This window comes from Gadus macrocephalus, chromosome 6 (genome assembly GCF_031168955.1).
Source record: "Gadus macrocephalus chromosome 6, ASM3116895v1".
NCBI lineage: Eukaryota > Metazoa > Chordata > Actinopteri > Gadiformes > Gadidae > Gadus > Gadus macrocephalus.
In genome coordinates this window covers 1776218-1788208 of record NC_082387.1, presented here as the reverse complement: position 1 = coordinate 1788208, position 11991 = coordinate 1776218, and the positions used below count along the sequence as shown (strand labels likewise).

The window sequence follows — 11991 nt, the reverse complement described above, 5'->3', positions numbered from 1 at the left end:
TGCAGTCCAAAATGAAAGAAAAAACCTTGCATCACTAGGGAATCGAACCCCCAATCATCAGTCTTTAAACGTTGGTCGTTGGTAACTAAACAAAGAGATCGCATTTTGTTTAACTGCTAACTAACAAACAGGTTTATGCGATCACTGAACAAAGATTATGGAAATAAAAGACCACTTTTCCATCAGAAAAATCATCAGAACCGTTATTACCAACCCATAGACACTAAAAGCCAAAACCTTTCTCACATGCACACCCATCGCGAGTGACGGCTACTCGCACACATGCACACCCATAGCGAGTGACGTAGGACGTAAAGTCCCGCCCAGGTCGAAGTGGCGTCGATTTAGAGAGTCCCGGGCTGCATCCGAATACTCGTACTTGCATACTATATAGTATGCATTTTGTAGTATGCGAAAAATCTAGCGCGTCCGAATACTCTAGTATGCATTCTGTAGTACGGAAGTCGTTTCCGAATGCATACTACCGCCAAAGTGTACCACGGACCACACTATCCCACAATGCAACCGGAGTCTGGTAACAAACGAAGAAGAGATGGCTGACCCGACACCACCAACAGCGGCTTTTTATGTGTGTGTGTGTGTGTGTGTGTGTGTGTGTGTGTGTGTGTGTGTGTGTGTGTGTGTGTGTGTGTGTGTGTGTGTGTGTGTGTGTGTGTGTGTGTGTGTGTGTGTGTGTGTGTGTGTGTGTGTGTGTGTGTGTGTGTGTGCGCGCGCGTGTGTGTGTGTGTGTGTGTGTGTGTGTGTGTGTGTGTGTGTGTGTGTGTGTGTGTGTGTGTGTGTGTGTTCAATAAAAAAGGAAAAATTAACTTCAATCGTCTTTTTCACGGAGTAACAAATAACTGTAAATGTATTATTATTATTCCAAAAAAATGACTTACCAAATGTCCACATATATATAAACATAACCTGCCGGTAAGTCGCTCTACGAGATGACCGACGACGACGCCTTCTAGCAGAGATATCCATTTCAAGAGCCATTCGCGTAGAAAGAGAATTTTTTTTATTTAATAGCAACGATAACAAGACGGAAAACAGGTACATTTTGCCGCCATCTGGGGGGAGATACGTAATCTCCAAACATCCGGTGAAGTTTCGGCGGCGTTCTACGCATGTCTGTAGACCGTACTACACAGTCAAGTGTAGTATGGTCAAGTAGTAGACACTAGACATAAATAGTATGTACTAGGTATTCGGATGCAGCCCGGCGGTAGTACGCATTCGGAAACGTCTTCCGTACTACACAATGCGTACTGAGCATTCGGACGCGCTATATTTTTGGCGTACTACAAAATGCATACTATATAGTAGTCAAGTATCAGTATTCGGATTCAGCCAAAATCGGACACGTTAACGGAGCACTGAACTAGGCCCTCTCGTATGCCATTGTTTCGCTACGACTCCTTTCAGCTGCACATCCCTCTTCTCCAGCAAAAAATAATTAGAGATTACGGCTAATAAAACGCTTGAGGTGGCGTTTTGAAAAGAAAAAACTTACATTTTTTTAGGACATGGCATGAAGGTAATCATGAGCCTTTGATTGATATCCAGACATTTTTTGCAGAGACACATTCCTGTACCCCACTTGCAGGGACGTGCACAGGAATTTTGAGGGGCAGTTGCTCTGACCTGGAAAAAAGGGCACCCCCCCCCATGCAGCTATTTAACCCTGTACTTTCTAGCATGGTCCTCTCATATATGGTGATCAGCACTTAGGCCTACCTGCCCTATGTGCCTCCTCCTGGTCCACATTTTCCGAGTGTCTGGAGGCTTGTGGCTGCTCCTCATCTTAAATGTAATGTAATTATGAAAAATTGCCATTAGTAGGCTAAAATATGAGTCTGATTAATTTATCAATTAACCTACACAGTATAATTTTTTTATCACCATGCAAAGTCTCTGTCCCACCTGCTGTTTGGCTTTTTCGTAGCCAACCCTGTAGTGATGTGCTCCTCTTTGCTGCCTCCTTTAGTTGTCTCTCTCTCTCCTGAATCCTCCTCTTTTCACTGGGCATTTCGGCTTCACTTAACAATAACAAGCAATACCCAAAATAGTGATAAGATTTAGGCATGAACCATTTTGAATGAAAGAATTCATGTGATGCATTACTTCCATCATTTATTCTTCTTGTTAAAACGAAATGTTAGAAACTAACTATCAGCAGACATGTAGCTTAGTTTGCCTACCAAAAAACAATGTGTAGACTATAGTGATAACGGGCTGCTTGTCTGCAAGCTAGCTAGCTGTCTGATTATTTAGGCTAAACGTTACGTGGCAAACTGAGCCTGGATTTATGAAGATTGTAATTCATTTCATAAAACATGATGATGATTGTTTGTTTGTTATACATCTCAAATTCACCTTTTCCGACAACATCAAGGTCGTCGTCTCACAGGTGCCGGTGTTCCGGTCGCGTGCAGCGCTGCAGCTACGGCAAATCGCCGCCTCCATTCTTTTCAATGAGGGATGGGCGGCAGAGGGGAGGCGGCAAAAGCGGCTGTTGCCGCGCGGCAGAGTTTGCCCTCCCCCTACTGACTTTTTCACTCTCAGTGCCCGAACGGAATTGAATGAGGCTACGCTTACTTTATGAAATGTTTCGAGTGGCGATTTTTTTTTTATCTAGGCCTACATGGAATTCTGCATCCATTAAATGATTAAATTTTTTTTTTTTTTTTTCTCGGAAGGGCAACGTGAGTCGAGGAGGGCATATGGGCAGTTGCCCAAGCAACCTGAGCAACCCCCCTGTGCACGTCCCTGCCCACTTGTATTGGAGTGAACGGAGATATCTACTTCTGGGTCCCTTGATTTGAGGGACCCGTCCACAGCCCGCTTAAATAGCTGCAATACCAGGCTTGGCCGCTGAGCACTGGTGGATTGCGGAAGTATGCAGTGTTCCTGGGGGCTTGCCAGAGACCCCTCTTGACGGCATCTGAAGCTGAAGCACAATCAGAAACAAACTTTTTAACTTTCCGTCGCAATTCATTTTTGCGTACTGTATTTATATTTTCCTGCAGACCCTTTTATTTTTTATATAGTTATGTATGGTGAAAGTACATGGCCATGAATGGAATTTCTGCCATTTCTTGTGTTCAATGTTCAATGTGTTATATACATGGTAGGTACGGTATGACCACCTTAAATAATACAGTCAATGTCCCGCTCAATATAATTTCATCTGTCATTGTCTATTTTTCGAAAATAAAGATAGTTTAAAAAAGAAATGCCTCGTAAATGTGCAATGATAAACTGCTCTAACAGTGGAAACGGATTGTCTGTCTTTTCATTTCCCAAGGACAGAAAAAGGTAACGTTCTTGCTTGCTCGGCTCCTATATGAATGGCCCTAGGCTACCTGAGGCTGCACCTGGTAGGGAAAGTTGCGCTGGAGCCCGGGCAAAATCGCACATGGCTTATTCAAGTTGCGCGCTAGACATTCTCTAAAGTGTCGAGACTCAAGCACTTAACTAACCTTAAACGATTGTTCCAAACAAATTGTTTGTTAACGATTTAACAACTTCAACATCTGCTATTACAGTCGTTGTTTTTTTTGTAGGACTTGGGCTAATGACCTTGCACAGAGGGAAAACCATCTACACCACTTGTCATTGATTTCTATGCATTCACTGATCTTTACAGATGGGTTTGTTTTAAGCCATTGAATATAATTCCTCTGCCCTGCAACACATTATAAGCTACACATGTTTGTTAAATGAGAAATATGGTCTGGGTCACATTGAAACAGTAACAGATGTATAACAGTAATTATACAAACATTATACCAACATTGCATCCGGCAAGTTTATTCAAACATCACACTAACAAGAACACAATAAGAACAGTAACCAGTGCCGCCGCTCCCATAACGCGCACTACGCGCTGCGCGTAGGGCCTCAAGTCCTGAGGGGGACCCCAAAAAAATAAAAAAATAAATCTTACTTGTATACTTCTGGTTTTAAGTTTGTGAAGGGTTATCCATTAACCCTTCATGGATAACTATTTAATTTAAAAGATTTTGGACATTCCAATACTTGTGTGCAGGGCCGACGGACTATGGGGGAAAGTGAGACAGTTGTGGGGGGGCCCAAGGCAGAGGGGGGGCCTTTGGCAATAAAAAAAATATATATATTGAATCATCCACCAGCCCATAGTGTTAGGAGTCGCACACGGCCATGTATGCCCCCCCCCCCCCCCCCCCCCGTCAACAATTGTTTGCTACCACCCTCCCGTCCCCGTCCCCCCGTCAACAATTCAGCGCAGGGGGCTGGTAGGGGGAATTCGGGGGGAGGGGGGGGGGGGGGGGGGGGGGGGGGCATAAAGGAGTTATGCTTAGGGCCCCAAAATAGCTAGCAGCGGCACTGACAGTAACTAATAGTAAATAATTTCAAAAAAATAAATGATTTAACAACACTGAACATAAAGAACAGAGGCAGGGAAAAAGGACCGAGGAAGAAGACTTGTCCATTGTCACAGCATCAAGGTCCAACTGTAGAGATCAAGAAAGGAAGAGGCATGAGGAGGAGTACAACAGAACACTGCTCTCTAGGAAATTGTTTACTGATGTAAACTAAGTTGATGCAGTCTTAAAATTATGATTCTAATCCAGGTTTCTATTTCAGGAGAAAGAAATGGCTCATAATCGTTACTAAAAAAAAAGCTTTATCATCGGCACTAGTGAGGATTAAAAAAAAACACTCTGTAAGTTACATACATATGTAAAAACACACACTAGTGTGCCGCGAGAGATCGTCAGGTGTGCCGTGGGAAATTTTCTAAAATCACCAAATTAACCATTGTTGGGTGTCTGTGCTGTAATAGTGTGTCGCAGATAATGTACCGTAATTTTCGGACTATAAGCCGCACCTTTTTTTCCATTTTCGATTCTGCGGCTTATATAACGGTGCGGCTAATCTATGGATTTTTACAGCTAACGGCCACTCGGAAAATTAGTATTCAAAGCTTAAATCAGTATTCGGAGCTCTGTTGTTTTTTTCCCACGCACGTGACGTTACAAGAGCGAGGGAGGCAAACTATAAGCGTCAGCGACACCAAGCAGAGAAGCGAGAGAGGTGGAGGAAGAATAGATATCTTGTTTCCCTTTACTTTATAACACAACATTAGCGGGATCTCAGGAGGAAAAGTAATACTTGACGAAATGCTAACCTTAGTTGTTTGTTTACGTTCGCTGTACAGCGCCGCGCCAATCAACTGTGACTGGCTTGCTGCAGAGCGTGAGCGTCTTGGGAATACCCGGTCAATATAATGGATATAATATGGACACATAAGACAATCAATATTCGGTATTTGTTATGGATTTATTGTACAAATTCCCTGAAAAGATGCACGTTCCAGGAGGAATTGAAAAGCTCCCGTAAGGGCTGAGGTGGCAGAGGACAGATGATTTGGAACGGAACAACAGCTGTTCGCTTTCACAGGGGAAAAACTAAAGAACTTCAATCTACTTAGGCCTACTAATTAACGTTCAAAAGCTATTAAATATTCAACAAAATATGCAGATACTGTCAAAATCGGTTCCAGGGAGTATATAGGGATTATTAATGTGGTTTTTTATGGTGTTTTTTTCCGGAACGAGTATTCGAATATTCGCTCGGAAAAACCAACGAGTATTCAAAGCCTGAAAAATGGCATTCGGGCCAGCCCTAATGGTAATTAAACATTAAAACAGAGAGAGACTGAGAGCTGTTGAGGAAGAGCTTCGTGTGTGTCTTTCTACCATTCCTGCCAGGATATCCATTTTGTGTTAATCGAAACAGGCCCAGGTTTCACACTAAGTGAGTATAAATACATTTAGAAACTATATTATTAACTATATGTGTTTGAGCTATGCAGTTCTTAGATTTAATTGTAAAACATTTATTTAGTTTGTTTGCTTAATATAAAATAATATGACTTTTATGTTTATTTTCTCGTTTGTACTATAAATTAGTTAATTTGAGTTTGTTTATGCTTTTGTTTTGAAGTTATTACTAGCCTATTTATGGTGGTGGCGGGCATAGGTGGCGGGCATAGCAAAGACAGGCACTGGGAAGGGTCATGGTTTTTTACCAGCTGTACGAGAGAGACAAAGGAGTTCACACTGTTGCACATTTGTTTTGTTTGCTTTGTTGCATATTCTTGAAGAAAGTTGTCCAATCCCGGGTTGCTTTAACTCACTTTATTCGTTATAAAGTCGGCATGTTTCGGTATGGTGACTGAAGCTTAAGGGAGGGAATTGTATCTAACGCGTGTGAGAGGAAAATACCGTGATCTACTTCAAGCCCCCCGGGCTTAGCTTTCTGCGCCGTCTACCTATTGATCTCTGACGCTCTCCACCTCTAGTGCACAGGTAGAGACCGTCAAGTGGGCGTGGCCGGGGTGCCGTAATGGCTTCGGCTTCTTCATATATCAAAAGGTGCTGCTATCTGTGGCTGGAGCAGCCTCCAATAAGGTCTTGCTCCCCTTGTGGCTATGTATAGTATTTACGGCTTATATGTTTGGTCCTGCTTCATTGGGTCTATGTGTGGGTAGCTTAGATTCTTTAAAATACGTAACATCTTGGAAGATAGGAAAAAATAAACCTGCAGAAATCTAAATTCATGACTGGACAGTTGACTCTTTCCCCTGCTCTGCGTAAGATTCGTCCCCCCTGGTGCCTCAGTGGCTATTTTGATTACGGTGCTTTGTTTGATTTCTTAATTTTCAAGTTTGTTTTATTGAGGACAAATCGCCACTACAATATGTATTATATGTACTGTGTTAGAGTGTCATTTTGGTTGGTGGTGTGCCCCAGGATTTTGTAAATGTAAAAAATGTGCCGTGGCTCAAAAAAGGTTGAAAATCACTGCTCTATGGGACCAACGTGAACCAACAGTTTAACCGCTTGACGTCATGTTTACTGTTTAATGGGAAAGAACATAGATATATATATTAACTACATGCCCTACGGCGGCGTCTAGAACGTCACCATAGGCCGCCATTTTACCACAGTAAAGCTACCGGCATTAAGTTTAATATTCAACATTCATTTAACATTCAAAATACAAACCTATTATGCACTTCAACCATTTGAGTGAATGATGTCAAACCAACTGTTCAACATACAGATTAATGTCCCCCATGTGCCACAAGGCTTATTTTTCAAATATATAATTTCAGCATTTTTTTATAATTAATATAAAATTAATAAATAAACGTATTATGCTCCTTGACCTTTTGACCTCAAGATATCAAACCAACTGTATAACACAGATAATAATAACCCACATGTGCCACAAGGCTTATTTTTCAAATATATCATTTCGGCAATTCTTCACAAATTAAATAAATAAATTAACGTATTATGCTCCTTGACCTTTTGACCTCAAGATATCAAACCAACTGTATAACACAGATAATATTAACCCCCATGTGCCACAAGGCTTATTTTTCAAATATATCATCTTAGCAATTTTCTACTATTAATATAAAATAAATAAATAAACGTATTATGCTCCTTGACCTTTTGACCTCAAGATATCAAACCAACTGTATAACACAGATAATAATAACCTCCATGTGCCACAAGGCTTATTTTTCAAATATATAATTTTAGCATTTTTTTTTTACAATTAAAATAAAATAAATAAATAAATAAACTTATTATGCTCCTTGACCTTTTGACCTCAAGATATCAAACCAACTGTATAACACAGATAATAATAACCCCCATGTGCCACAAGGCTTATTTTTCAAATATATCATTTCGGCAATTTTTCACAAATAAAATAAATAAATAAACGTATTATGCTCCTTGTCCTTTTGACCTCAAGATATCAAACCAACTGTATAACACAGATAATAATAACCTCCATGTGCCACAAGGCTTATTTTTCCAAACATATAATTTCAGCATTCTTTTACAAATAAAATAAATAAAACGTATTATGCTCCTTGACCTTTTGACCTCAAGATATCAAACCAACTGTATAACACAGATAATATTAACCCCCATGTGCCACAAGGCTTATTTTTGAAATACATCATTTTAGCAATTATTTACAATTAATATAAAATAAATAAATAAACGTATTATGCTCCTTGACCATTTGAACTCAAAATATCAAACCAGACAATAATAACCCCCATGTGCCACAAGGCTTATTTTTAAAATATATCTTTTCAGCTTTTTAGTATGTGGGTAGTATGGATCATGCCAAGTTGAAACAGTAAATTTTCACTTCCCATGTAAAACTGCTTGCAAGGCGGATCTTGTCAGTAATCGTGAAATCGGCCCACTATGCAACTTTTTTAGCCAAAATTACATTAAAGGTTGGGTATGGAATTCGCTTTTTTGGCCATTTTTGCAAAATTACTTGAAATCCTTATCATAACCCGCTTACAGCCACTGAGTTAGAAGTACTGACATGAAAATTAAACTTGTCAATCATCTGTGGAACGGGCAGGGCTCGAAAAACTCCAGCCAATCATTTGCATTGCCACCGAGTTGCATTGGACAGTAAGTACGTCAATGAAACGGTCGTACTGCACTCCCCCTCCCCCGCGCCCCGCGCGCGACCCCTTCGTGCAGTGCTCGTGACCCAGAGCAAGCTCCTGTTTGTTGTTATCCTGCGGTAGCTACTGGAACTAGTTAATCCACATTTGGACCTAGCAGTAGAAGACAATTTCCATGGCAGACAAGACGCCACCATCCCCACCACCACCACCACCACCAGCAAAGAGAAGGAAAACTATTTTTCAGAGAGTAATTGATAATAAAAACGCTGAAAGAGAAAAACTGAAATCAAGAATAATCCTAGGCGCTGCTTTCGAACGTTGGCGGCAACTGAAGGACGAGAAGGGTCTAAAAACCGATGCTTGTGTGGCGCTTGACCTAGTTTCAAAGTTTATACCGTTTATACTCGGTAATACCGGTGTTGAGACGAGTGTATTACTCGGTGTAAAATGTCCACACCGCGGCAACCCTAGTGAAAACCAGGACTTCCAATACAATTATATGAAACAAACATACATTTTCTAAAAATAGTAATGATTTATGTGACCGTTTAATGTAAAATAACCTTTTTTCAGCACTAGGTCATATGAGCATTAAATAAATGCTGCGTCTCAAAATGCCTTGGACAGCAGCGAGGATGACTCGCTTTGCCACGGGCCGAAACAGTTCGGAGCGACCACAGCCAGAGCGAACACAGCGGGGCAGAGGAGTGTCAGGATTAGTCTTTGGTGTACACATCAGTACGGCCAGAGAATGTCTAATATGAGGAGAACTGGCACTCGCGGGTTAGTTCCGGTTTTCTGGACTGGTTGCAGTAATAATCTTTGACCACGCGGGGCGCTCGTAGGCGAGTCCAGAATGAATGGGAGCCAACGGGATTTTATCCTCAGAATCCACTTTTCTCACAATGTAATTTTTTGTCAAGTAATTTTAAAGTTGCTATCAAAGGGTGGGGCTAAGATAATAAACTGAATATTGCATTTTTTAAGGTCACGTATCTGTTCTAAAAAGGCGTTAAAAACATGCGATGACGTCACACACTGTAATACTGTCAGAGGTACTGCTTTACGGCAGTTTCTAAAGCACTTCCCTTGTCCCGCAACGATAACACCAGCTGTTGGAGGTAAGGCTTTTTTTTTTGCCCTAGTTACAGAGTTTTAGTGAGCTAATATAAAAAAAAAGAAATGCGCAAATGTTTTACATATGTATGTTACTTACAGAGTGTTTTTTCTAATCCTCACTAGTGCCGATGATAAAGCTTTTTTTTTTTAGTAACAATTATGAGCCATTTCTTTCTCCTAAAATAGAAACCTGGATTAGAATCATAATTTTAAGACTGCATCAATTTAGTTTACATCAGTAAACAATCTGCTAGAGAGCAGTGTTCTGTTGTTCTCCTCATGCCTCTTCCTTTCTTGATCTCTACAGTCGGACCTTGATGCTGTGACAACGGACAAGTCTTCTTCCTCTGTCCTTTTCCCCTGCCTCTGTTCAGTATGTTCAGTGTTGTTAAATCATCTTTTTTTTTATTAGTTACTGTTCTTATTGTGTTCTTGTTAGTGTGATTTTTGAATAAACTTGCCTGTTGCAATGTTGGTATAATGTTTGTATAATTACTGTTATACAACTGTTACTGTTTCAATGTGACCCAGACCATATTTCTCATTTAACAAACATGTGTAGCTTATAATGTGTTGCATGGCAGAGCAATTACGGTATATTCAATGGCTTAAAACAAACCCATCTGTAAGGATCAGTGAATGCATGGAAATCAATGACAAGTGGTGTAGATGGTTTTCCCTCTGTGCAAGGTCATTAGCCCAAGTCCTACAAAAAAATAACGACTGTAATAGCAGATGTTGAAGTTGTTAAATCATTAACTAACCATTTGTATGGAACAATCGGTTAAGGTAAGTTAAGTGCTTGAGTCTCGACACTTTAGAGAATGTCTAGCGCGCAACTTGAATAAGCCATGTGTGATATTACCCGGGCTCCAGCGCAACTTTCCTTACCAGGTGAAGCCTCAGGTAGCCTAGGACCATTCATACAGGAGCAAGCAAGAACGTTACCTTTTTCTGTCCTTGGTAAACGAAAAGACGGACAATCCGTTTCCACTGTAAGTGCAGTTTATCATTGCACATTTACGAGGCATTTCTTTTTTAAACTATCTTTATTTTCGAAAAATAGACAATGACAGATTAAATGATATTGAGCGGGATATTGACTGTATTATTTAAGGTGGTCATACCGTACCGACCATGTATATAACACATTGAACACAAGAAATCGAAGAAATTCCATTTATGCCCATGTACTTTCACCATACATACTATCTAAAAAATAAAAGGACCTGCAGGAAAATATAAATACAGTACTCAAAAATTGAGTTAACACGTTTCTGATTGCTCTTCAGCTTCAGATGCCGTAAGAGGGGTCTCTGGTCGTAATCAGTCGCAAGTCCGTCCCTGACCAATCAGCATTCATTAGCAGAATGCTAGCGTGTATGGCCAACAACGGCCCAAACTGTAAGAAATCGAAAGGACATAAGTACTCACTCATTTGACTTTTGAACCATAATCTATATTGAACTTGCGGAATCTACAATAAAATTTGCGATATTTCAACGACAAGCAGGTGAAAGAGGCATAATTAGCCGTTTAGCCCCATAGGCTCCCATTCAATCTGGACTCGCCCGCGATCACCCCCAGTGGATGTCTCATGGAACTACAACCAAAATCGGTACAATGGGGCGTATAGGGAGTGCCCAGGCACTTCGTAGACGGGCTCTGGTACGGCCTATTTGCACTACTGTTTAGTGGCAATGCAGTGTTTTATTCTATGCCTTTTTATTTTCGTATATTATTTCAATGAATACAATTTATTTATTCTTAAAAACAAGATCTGGTCTTCAAATCTTTTTTCCAAATATAGGTTGTCTTACAATGGGGTTTGTGTTTATATTCGGACCAATACGGTACAGCGGGCGCTCACATGACGTTAAGCATTTCCTGGTGCATAATGTGACGCTTCAGAACGCTTCCCGTTTCTCCCCGTTGACACGACAACACATAACCGGCGTTTTCAGAAATCTCCACTTTGGCCGGAGTTTTTAGAAATGATCGTTTTCTGTGATAAGACAGGGCCTCGGACAGGGGGTGTTGCAGCACCCCCAGCACCCCTACTTCCCGCGGTACTGGGTGCAACTTACAGCTGAATGTAGTGCCATGTTGTTAAACGAAAATCTACGCTAGCCTGGCTCGCTCTCGCGCATCTCTGTTCGCGCTCGTGCATGATTGCGCGTCCAGGTACTTGGAATGGGTGGAGTCAGAGTCAGCGTTGAAGGAGAGGGGGTAGGACCATTTGAGTTGTGTGTTTTCAAAATCTGCTGGCGTTTCGCAAATCCCATACCCAACCTTTAAGTATGCAGGTTGAGAGTTATGCTGATGGTTCTGCATCCATTTCTGGGTCGATTGGTGGGTGTGTCATT

General features: G+C 41.0%; 2 long non-coding RNA genes across 2 annotated transcripts in view; both read left to right on the top strand.

Moving 5' to 3' along the window:
• Nucleotides 1-365: 365 nt before the first annotated feature.
• LOC132459200 (uncharacterized) overlaps nt 366-11991 on the top strand; it is a 132241-nt gene continuing 120615 nt past the window's right edge. The window contains exon 1 of the long non-coding RNA XR_009526132.1: nt 366-739. This is a non-coding gene — a long non-coding RNA (uncharacterized LOC132459200). The remainder of the gene's footprint in view (nt 740-11991) is intronic.
• LOC132459181 (uncharacterized) lies at nt 9250-10722 on the top strand. The gene is made up of 2 exons (XR_009526127.1): nt 9250-9627; nt 9933-10722. It is a non-coding gene; the product is annotated as an uncharacterized LOC132459181 (long non-coding RNA).